At 47.3% G+C, this 10,877-nt stretch overlaps 1 pseudogene; it reads left to right on the top strand.

Moving 5' to 3' along the window:
• The first annotated feature begins 2,048 nt into the window (after positions 1-2,048).
• Positions 2,049-6,222, top strand: LOC104848513 (annotated as a pseudogene).
• Positions 6,223-10,877: the final 4,655 nt, after the last annotated feature.

Below are 10,877 nucleotides of genomic sequence, written 5' to 3'. Positions count from 1 at the left end.
TGCGGCCGTCAGTTGCCACTTGCCCCCTTCTACTGTGTCTCTTTGTCCATGGGCTCCGGTGACCCCACTTCCTTCCTTCGTCCCCCCAGTTCAGAGTTAGTGCATTTCTGATACTCTTAGTCTCAGGGATGTCCCCCAGGCCCACCTGGCTTGTCATCCCCCGTGGTGATGGCTTTTAACAGTACCTAAACCTAGTCCCGCGCCTGTTATCCCAGCACTCTGTGTCTGAGGCAGGAGGATCACTGTGAGTTCGAGACCAGCCTGAGCTACTAGTGAGTTCCAGATCAGTCTCAACTACATGTGAGACCCTGTCTCAACCCCCCCCCAAAAAAAGTACCTAAGCTTACCAAGATAAGTCATGTAAAGGTACAAGATCCCAATTATTAGTGTAACTATCGTATACCTAAAATGTACCAATGAACAATAAAAAAATGTAAAAAGAAAAAAATAAAGATAAAAGTACATCTGGAGGAAGAAACACAATGGCAGCTCCCACCAGCCTTGGTGGTGCTGCCTGTGGTCTAGGACAAGTCAGGATGCCGTTAACATCTGGAAGGCACAAAAATACAGCGTGCGCTACAGGTGACAACTGAGCTGAGACTCAAGGAAAACTGACGTCAGCAATCAGTGATGCATGACAGAGGGATTTTCGGGCAGGAGGCACTACATTCCTCGAACTGGAACACAGTGAGCTAGCTGTAGGACATAGAATAACACGTGCAGTCAGCAAAACTGGGGCCATGCTTGGGTCAGTCTTCCACACCATGCTAAGGTTTCACTTTATTCTGGAGAGCAGCAGTCAACTACTGCCCATGGTCTGTTTTTGTCAGTAAAATTTGTTTGTTTGTTTGTTTGTTTGTTTGAGACAGGGTCTCACTGTGTAGTTGAGACTGACCTGGAACTCACTATGTAGCTCAGGCTGGTCTCAAACTCACAGTGATCCTCCTGCCTCAGCCTCTGGAGTGCTGGGATCACAGGTATGCGCCACCACGCCCAGCTCTTTCAATAAAGTTTTATTGGAACACAATAAACTCTTGTCTGGCTGCTTGAGCTACAACAGCTGAGGTGAGTAACTGCCAGATTCCACATGGCCTGCAGAACCTCAAATACTTGCAGTCTGCTCCTTTGCAGCAAAAGCTTCTTGCCTGGTGTGGTGATTCACACTTGTTATCCCTTCAGGAGGCTGAAGCAGAAGGATGGCCTCTAGTTGGAGTCAGTTTGAGGCCAGCCTAAACTATATGGTGAGATCCTGTTGCAAAAAATTCTTCAAGGACGCAGACTACATTCCCAGTGCCCAGGACAGCACCAAGCATAAGAATCGCTGGCATCATTCATACAAAGCTGTTAGTCCAGCACCTGGCACACAGTAGCAGCTTGTTATTGGTAGGTACAGCAGATAAAAAATACTGATGCTCCCTTGGTGTGGAGATAGCAGACTAGTCACTCATAATTTACGTCTGGACAAATATGTGTAACTGGTGAAAATGCTATAGCTTCATCTGCAGTAGAATGTATGGCTAAAAATAACCCTGTGATGAATTGTTAAACAGATACCTAACAAAGATCCAAAATTTCATCATGCTGAAATGTTAGATGGAGTAGGTAAATCAGTGAATGAGTGATTGATAATTTTGATGAGTGGGTGGGGTTTTCCAATGTTTGTATTTGTTCTTATAGTTGAATTACAATGGTGGTTTTTCGTAGCATTGATCATGTTTAAAGTCCATGTGGGAACTATGATATATAGATCGATAGATAGATATGATATATTTTTGTACTGGGGATCAAACTTGGGAACCAAACTTGGGTCCTTGCACTTGCGAGGCAGGCAGCAAAACCACTGGGCACTGAGCTAAATCCCCAGCCCTCATCAGCAATTCTAATTCTACCACTGTCATAAGGAAAATGATCTGCTACCTCCATGAGGCACGCCTGGGATCCCAGCACTTTGGGAGGCTGAGGCAGGAGATGGACGTGTTTGAGCACAGACTTAGCAAATTAGCAAATCCCTATCTCTCAATATTAAGGAAAAAAGTGGGGCTAGGGATATGGCCCTGGGTTCAGTCCCCAATACTGAAAAACCAACACTTGGAAATGACAGCAGCCACAATGTCAGTTACCGGGGAGAACACGTTGGTATCTGGAGAAGCTTCGCTTTGGGAGGGAGGCTGGACAGGAGAAAGCAGAGGAGCAGGGGAGGAAAGGGACTCCAGTCCTCAGAGCTGAGCAAGGAGACCCTGTGGTGGGAAAGACATCCGGACTTTTTACATTAGCTCATTTTAATTTTTCCCTATTGAGCTGTGATTTAGATATGCTAAAGGAGCAATCCTCCTGCCTCAGCCACTCAAGTGCTGACATTACAGGCATGTGCCACTATGCCCAGCCCTAAAGTGTATAAATTCTAAATTACAGTGGAGTGAATTTTTATGTATGCACATGTCCCTGAACCTGAACCCTCAGCCCAGATAAACAAGAGATTTACAAGAGCCCAGAGGACCTGTCCAGCCTCCCATGATCCTCACATTGTAACAAGACTGGCTGGACACGGGCTGGATGTGTTGGCACACCCCTGTAAGCCCAGGACTCGGGACACTGAGGCAGGAGGATTGCCATGAGTTTAAGGCCAGCCTGAGCTACACAGTGAGACCCTAAAGACTGTAACTCAGAAACAAATAAAGCTGTTCACAGTGGCACATGCCTGTAACCCCAGCTATCTGGGTGGCAGAAGGATTAGAAGTTCAAGGCCAGCCTACATCATAAGACTATTATCACAAGAGCCTGCCGCAAACAAATGTCAGGTTCAATGAGGCTATGGTGTGCAGGAATCTGCAGTCATTTTTCATTGCTATATAGTCTTTATCTGTATGGCTTTTGATTTTACTGAGGTAGGGCCCAGAGGGCCAGGGATTTAGCTCAGTGGTTCCGCCACCTGCCTTTGCAAGCCCAAAGTCCCAAGTTCAATCCCCAGAACCAAACAACAAAACAAAACAAAGAGATAGGGTTTATACTGACCCTGAATTCTAGATCCTCCTGCTTCAGCCTCCTGAGGGCTGGAATTATAGGCATGTGCTACAACCACTGGCTTCAAAATTGCATTCAGAAAGGTACACCACACCTAGAGTCACCAAAGTACAGCAGCACACCGTGGGCTTCACTATTATTTTCTTCCTTTGAAACAGGGTGCCCTGAAATTGCCCAGGCTGCATCGTGATCCTCCTACCTTGCCTTCCAAGTAGCTGAGATTACAGGTGTGCACCACCATGCCCTACACCTTCCTGCTTTTTGACCTAATTTATAGGCAGGAGGTGCTAGACAGGGGTTATGACATGCTCCGGCTAGTTGCATAAACTTGAAAGAATTAAACAACAGCAACATTGCTTAAAGTACCCCAGTCAGGAAACAGCCTGAAGGTCTATCAAAAAAGAGGTGATCAGGGACCTTACTGCAAATCCACAACATAGGAAACTGTGCAATCCCTCAGAAGAATGAGGCAGGGTCTGCCACACCCCACGCCTTAAGAGCAATCTAAGTCCACATGTGCAGGGCAGGAAAGACAATTACAGGTACTATGTGAAAAAAGCTTATTGTATATTAATATGTATAGCATGCTTTCCCACCCCTGTACTGGAGATTGAACCCAGAGCCTTGGCACTGAGCTACATCCCCACCCCTTTTTAAAATTTTATCTTGAAAAAAAAATTTCTTTTTATCTTGAGACAGGATCCTGTTAAATTGCTAATTTCTCCAAGGCTCGTTCATACTTGTGATCCTCCTGTCTCAGCCTCCCACACCTTGGGATCACAGGTGTGCACCACCACGCCTGTTACTCATATTAAAAAATAAACAGCAGGGGGCTGGGGATTTAGCTCAGTGGTGCGGCCACCTGCCTCACAAGCACAAGGACCTGAGTTCAATCCCTAATGTAAAAAATAAATAAAGAAAGAAAGAAAGAAAGAAAAGAAAAGAAAAGAAAAGAAAAGAAAAGAAACAACCATAAGCAGGGCTTGGTGGCTATAATCCCAGCATCCTGGGAGGCAGAGGCAGGACCACTGCCACAAGTTCGAGGCCAGCCTGAGCTACATAGTGAGTTCAGGGCCAGCCTGAACTATAAAGTGAGACCCTGCCTCAACTCCTCCTCCAAAAAAGAAACAACAATAACAAAAAAAAAAGTGCTGTCCGGCTGGGGATTTAGCTCATCGTTCTGCTGCCTGCTTCCCAAATGCAAGGTCCGGAGTTAGATCCCTGGTACCAAAAAAAAAAAAACAACAACAAATAGAAAATACTGTCCTTGTGTCATCTATAATCCCAAACATCCCACATTCTCCGTGAACATTTTTTTTCTTTTGAGACAAGGTCTGCCGAGGAAGCCCACGGTGACTTTAAACTCATGGTGATCCTCCTGCCTCAGCCTCCCAACTGCTGGGAGGACAGGCATGAGCCACCAGGTCTAGCTGCCAATGGACTATCTTAATGCAATGGTGTATTTTCCACAACTTTAAGCTCTCAGCAAGCTCGTGGTCTGTGAGTTGTTCTATGCACACAGGGCCTGCACGGAGGGGATGAGGAGCCCTCCGGCAGCCAACTTTACTTCCTGGCTAGCATTTCCGGTGCTTCAGCTCTGGCCCAGGCTTGCATGCTGCACTTAACAAGTCCTGTGCCGTGCGTTATTCCCTGCTCAGCATCTGAATCCCTCCTGGACAGACTTCACTGAATGCATCTCCGTCCAAGCAGGACTCAAGCCTGGCACAGTGGCACATGTGTGCAATCCCAGCCTCCGCGAGGCTGAGGCAGGAGGACTGCTAGTCTGAGCTCAGCTTTGGCAATTTAGCTGAGAACTTATCTCAAAATAAAACAAAGATAGCTGGTGGTTCTGCCTCATTACCTGGCTCACTCGCTAATGTGAAAGCCTTACAGAAATCTCCAGGACCTCAGCAAGAAAGAAAGTCATCTTCATCTTTCAAAGACGGAAAATGAATGACAACAATTGGTAGACGGGATCCAAGCGGTGATTGGGAGATTCCTGATGGGCAGATTACAGTGGGACGAATAATTGGGGTCTGGGTCCTTCAGAACAGTTTGCAAGGGAAAGTGGCAAGGTGGAGAACGTTGGATGTGACAGCACCCACACCGCAACAGTTACAGGCCTTCCAAAATGAAGTGGAGGGCCGGGGATTTAGCTCAGTGGTTCCGCCACCTGCCTTGCAAGCATGCAGTCCTGAGTCCGGTCCCCTGTACCAAAAAAAAAAAAAAAAGTAGGAGTACTTGGTAAAACGCGACATGTGAACATCCTGCTCGTCATGGGCCGTTCTGCAAAGCCACGGCTGGCTACAGTTACCCAGGGGTGTGAGGACTCCGGTTTACACCACCACGTGCACGGTCGTGGAGACGGAATTTGGGGCGATCAAACCTAGAGATATGGTGCAGCAGACTGCACCAGGCACGGGTTACTCACACCACGCGCCAAGTCCGTCACCCACAGAGACCCCAAGAGTAATCGTGTACTTCTCCACAAGGGTCTCACAGGAAGAAGAAGCGAGTTTGGTCTAACCGCCGTGAAACCTCGATGGCGTGGGTCCCGACAGTGGCCTGGATCCATTTTGTGGATGGCTGCAGAAGTAATTACAATGCAAGATAAAACACCACACAGCTTTCAATCCAGTGAACACACACTTCGGGTTGTTCTACATGAACTGACGCCCGGGCAGTTACCTTATTCAAACATCAACAACAAGGGCCAGATGATGTTTGTGGTGGGACGAGGATACCTAGCTCCGGATTTCAGCGAGGTATGGAGTAACTATCCAAAAGCCATGAGGAGATTCACAGCAGAGTGCTTCAAAAGGAAGAGATGGAGGGGCCAGGGATTTAGCTCAGTGGTTCCACTGCCTGCCTCGCAAGCAGCCGCTCCCCAGTTTGATCCCCGGTACCAAAAAAGAAGAAAAAAAGATGAAAGACCACTCTTTCCCCATATTCTCACCTCTAGTGAGCTGTTGGCCTTGCTCACTGCCAAAAATTCACTGCAGGGCATCAGAGTGCTCCTTGAATTGGGCTAGTTTCTACATTTAGTTTTTTTTTTTTTTCTTTCTTTCTTTTTAGTATCAGGGATCGAACTCGGGACCTTGCACCTTTCAATCCTAAACACAAGATTTTAGTCCCTGTGCTTGTGCTTCTCCAAAAACACCCATCCAGGCAGGGGAATATGGCACATTTCCTGCCCACTGATGCAGATTAAATAAGTGAGAAATAAATGAGGGTAGCAAATAATTTTATTTAAAAAAAAAGATAGCTGGTGGCGTAGCTCAGAGGACTGGGTTTGATCCGCAGCACTGGCAAACAAACAAACAAAAAAAATCAAGGCTTTCAGTTCTCTTTATGGAAGCTGAGCTGGTTGAATCCTATTCTCCCTGATCTTCCCAGGCCGCAAGTACGGACAAGAGAACCCAAGTTAGCCTCAGGGCTGCTCTCACTCCGGGTCTGTTTTTTTTTTTTTTTTCTCCCAGTACTGGAAATTGAAACCAGGGCCTTTGCATTGAGCTACATTCCCAGCCCCCTCCATATTATTAGCTCTGTTTTATTTATTGTATTTTATTTTTTTGAGACACGGTCTCACTATGTAGTTGAGATTGACCTGGAGCTCACTATGTAGTTCAGGCTGGTCTTGAACTCACAGTGATCCTCCTGCCTCAGCCTCCCGAGTGCTAGGATCACAGGCATGGGCTACCACGCCCGGCCCATATTATTCTCTGAGACAAGGTATCACTAAATTTCCCAGACTGGCCTTGAACTGAGTAGCTAGAATTACAGATGTGCACTGTCCTGCCAGCCTCATTATTACTGGACCACGGATAACTGAAACTGTGAAAGTGAGACCAAGGATAAGGAGGCGGCTGCAGACTTTCTCAGTTCCCTCTTCTGTAAATGAGATAATAAGACCCATATGGTTGGGTTTATTTATAAAGTGCTTAGCACGCTCCAAAGGCTGAGGCAGGAGGATGGCTTGAGCCCAGAGGTTAGAAGCCTGTGTGGATAACACGGAAAGACCCAATCTCTAAAAGATAAAGTTAGACATGGTGGCACACACCTATAATCCCAGCACTGGGAAGGCTAAGGCAGGAGTATCACTGTGAGTTTGAGGCCAGCCTGGGCTACACGGTGAGACCATGTGTCAACAAAATAATAATAATGATCACGTTCGTCATGGAGGGTCGGTAATAATACATCTTGATACTTGTTATGTGTCCTTAGACTCTAATCTCTTTAAGAAGAATTGTGTCTGCCTTGGTTACTTTCTGTACTTGCTGGGACAAAATTCCTGACACCCCGAAGTTAAAGGAAGCAGGGTTTATTTTAGCTCAGTTTGTAGAGGTTCAGTCCATAGTCAGCTGGCTCCGAGGCACAGTGGGGATGGCAGAGAGAAACAGTCCATGGCAGGGTAGGCCGGAAGTAGCCGCCCTCCTTCCATGCAGGCTGCAAACCTATTGGTTGTTGCCACCCACACCTGGGGTGGGGCTTCCCTCTTAGTAAATCCATTCAGCCACACCCAGAACTGTGCTAAATCAGTCAGTGGACCAATCCACTACCACACACCCAAGGTCCAAAGTCACACACTCATCACCTGGTCTCTTCCAATAGCCCGACCTATACTGCATGAGGCTCTGGGGGACCTCTAGGTAGGAGTCATAAGTGTCCTTCTATCAGGCAGTGACCAGGCAGCAGAAAAAAAGCATCTTTCATACAAGGTCATCTGAGAAGAGTTTAACAAGCCTGTCACAGTGGTGGCTGAAAAGCCAGCCCAGGAATCTGGGGTGTCTGGCTGGGAGTTTCGCGACTGCATGCTGTGAAATGTCCTGCACTTTCCCGTCTTGAGGAGGGTTGGGCGCAGTTGCAAACAGGAGGCCCCAGAAGCTGGGAGAAGCAGCACCAGCTCAGCTCCAGGAGCAGCACAGGGCTGGGGACATGGAGAGCGAAGCGATGGGTCAGAGCCCTGGGGCTGCCGGGAGCGGGGATCTTCCTCAGACATAGAGCAGGGAGGAGAGGGAGGTGAGGATGGAGGAGGCATCCCTGGCCTCACAGTGCCTGGGTCCAAGCATTCAAAACACATCAAAATATCAGTTACAACCCTGTGATCCCAGTACTTTGGAGGCTGAAGCAGGATGATTACTGTGAGTTTGAGTCCAGCCTGAACTACATTGTGAGACCCTGTCTCAAAATAAAAACAAAGAAATGATCTGCAATCATCTAAGTCTCACCTTCACGACTGTGGCTACATTCAGTAGCATGTGCTTACCAAATGTATCTAAATAGACTCTTTTTTTGAGATAGGGTCTTGCTATGTTGTTCAGACTGGTCTTGAACTCACTATGTAGCCCAGGCTGGCTTCAAACACATAGCAATCCTCCTGCCTCAGCCTCCTGAGTGCTTGGATCACAGGCGTGCGCTATCACACCTGGTGACTCTCTATTTCAAGTAAGTGAAACATTTTTAACGCTATGTTAATAAGAATTGTGATGCAAACAAGGGAAAGGACAGGTAATGACAAGTGCTGGGGAGCTGAGGAGTGACTGGGATGCGCTCTCTGAACCAGAAAGTGAAGCACCACAGGCCTTTGGAAAATAGTCTGGTGATTCTCAGGATAAACAGTTACCGTATGACTCAGGAATTCAATCCGCCATCCTCTAAAACACGTGAAAATACATCTCCACACAAAAACACTGTGGACACGCAGCATTATTCAGAATAGCAAAGCTCGGGATTTAGCTTGGGATTTAGCTCGGGTTCCGCCGCCTGCCTAGCAAGCACAAGGTCCTGAGATCAATCCCAGGTACCCCCCCAAAAAAAAAGAACAGCAAAAAAAAGCAAGAATCATCCAAAAGCCCATTCATAAATGAGTGGAAAAATAAAACATGGTGGAATATTATGCAAGCATGAAAAGGAGTAAAGCTATGATCCATGCTATGACATGGATAAATCTCAGAAACAGGCTGAGTGAAAGAAGCCAGACTTACAAGGCCATGTGTTGCAGTGCTCCATTCACAGGACTAGCAAATCCATAGAGACAGAGAGGGGATACGTGTGTAGTTAGCGATGAGGCAAGGGAGAAAGGAAAGTGACTACTAATGATTACTATTAAGGTTTTGGGGGGGAGGTTTAATGAAAATGTTCAGTGATTTCTTTGTGGTGGCACAAGCTTGTGATTCCACTACTTGGGAAGCTGAGGCAGGAGGATTGCTCTGAGTTAGAGGGCAGCCTGGGACACACGGTGAGTTCACAGCCAGTCTGAACTACAAAGTGGGACCCTGTTTCAAAAAAACAAAAGAAAAACATTACAGGGATCTATGGTTACACAACCTTGTAAACACATGAAGAACCATTGGACTGTTCATGGGAAAAGGCAGAGCCCAGAGCCGCACACAGGCTGGGCAAGTGCTCTGCCGCTGAGCACACCCGGCCCTTGTCCTTTTAAACATCCTCCTAGATGTGAAGCCCTAGAACATCACCACTGTTACTCACCTAGGGTTAAAAATGTTTCAGTTAGCTGTGTGTTGTGGTGCACACCTGTGATCTCACACTTGGGAAGCTGGGGGAAAAGGATCACTACAAGTTCAGGGCTGGCCTGGGCTACATAGAAAGACCTTGAAAGTGCAAGGTCCTGAGCTTGATCTACAGTACAAAACGAAAAACAAACAAAAATGTTTTAATTAAGTGAAACAGAGTAACTGGATGTGGTGGTGCAGGCCTGTGATTCCAGCACTTGGGAGGCTGAGGCGGGGGGGTCACTGTGAATTCGAGGCCAATGAAGGCTATATAGTGAGTTCAAGTCCAGTCTGAACTACACAGTGAGAACTTGTCTCAAAAAAAATCACGTGATATATATCTAAAAAAAAATTAATTCCTTCTCTCCCCAGTGATTGATAGGGTATAACATAATCAAATAAATCAAATCCAACTAAATTCAAATCCCTTTTTTTTTCCAGTACCTGAATTGAACCCAGGGCCTTCAGATTCAGCCCTCCTGAGTCTAGGCTGGCCTTGAATTTGTGGCAATTTTTCTGTTTCTTGAGGCCAGGGATTTAGCTCAGTGGTGCCGCTGCCTATCCCCAGTATCCCCCCCCCCAAAAAAAAAGAAAAAAGAAAAAATTCCTCCTTTGGCCTCCCAAGTTCTAGGATTACAAGCATATACCCCTACAATACAGGCCTTCTTTCATTTATTTTGAGACAGGGGTTCACCAAGTCCCTACAGTTTCCAGGCTGGGCTCAAACACTTGTCATTTTCCTGCCTCAGCCTCCCAGAGTGCTGAGATTGCAGCATGCGCCACAACCACAATGCCCAGCTATTTTTCTTCCCCTTATTTGTTTTGTTTTGTTGTTATTGTTGTTTTTTTTTAAAGCAGGCGAGGTGTCACTTCGCTAAATCCCCCCCCCCACCTTCCTTTCCCTTCTCAAAGGAATCCCCACCCCATCCCTTCCCAGACCCAGGCACAGGCTGCAGATTGTCCCCTGGCTCCTAATCTCAGCTGACTGGGGCTTCAGGGCAGGGCAGACTTCCCGAGAGTGTTCATGTTCAGGTGAGTTCCACCTCCTCCCTCAAAGATGCAGCCTGTAATTCCAGCAACTGGGAAGGCTGAGGCAGAAAGATCACAAGTTCAAGACCAGCCTGGACAAGTTAACAAGGCCCTGACACAAACTAGTAAATAGAAAGAGCTGCGGATGCAGCTCAGTGGCGGAGCGCTCCCCTCTAAAGCAGAAGGCCCTGAATTCAATCCCCGGTACCGCAGCAACAGCAACAACCGTCGCTTTTGCGGGTTTTGCCTGGGCAGCGGGCAGGGCGGATGCTGGGCTCCGCTCGCTGGGTTCGCCGGCGGGGTGCGCTCGGGGCG

This window comes from Fukomys damarensis, unplaced genomic scaffold, assembly GCF_012274545.1.
Source record: "Fukomys damarensis isolate Sample0158 unplaced genomic scaffold, DMR_v1.0_HiC HiC_scaffold_12, whole genome shotgun sequence".
Taxonomy (NCBI): Eukaryota; Metazoa; Chordata; class Mammalia; order Rodentia; family Bathyergidae; genus Fukomys; species Fukomys damarensis.
The sequence above is the reverse complement of the archived record's forward strand: the minus strand, read 5'-3'. Positions and strand labels throughout refer to the sequence as shown.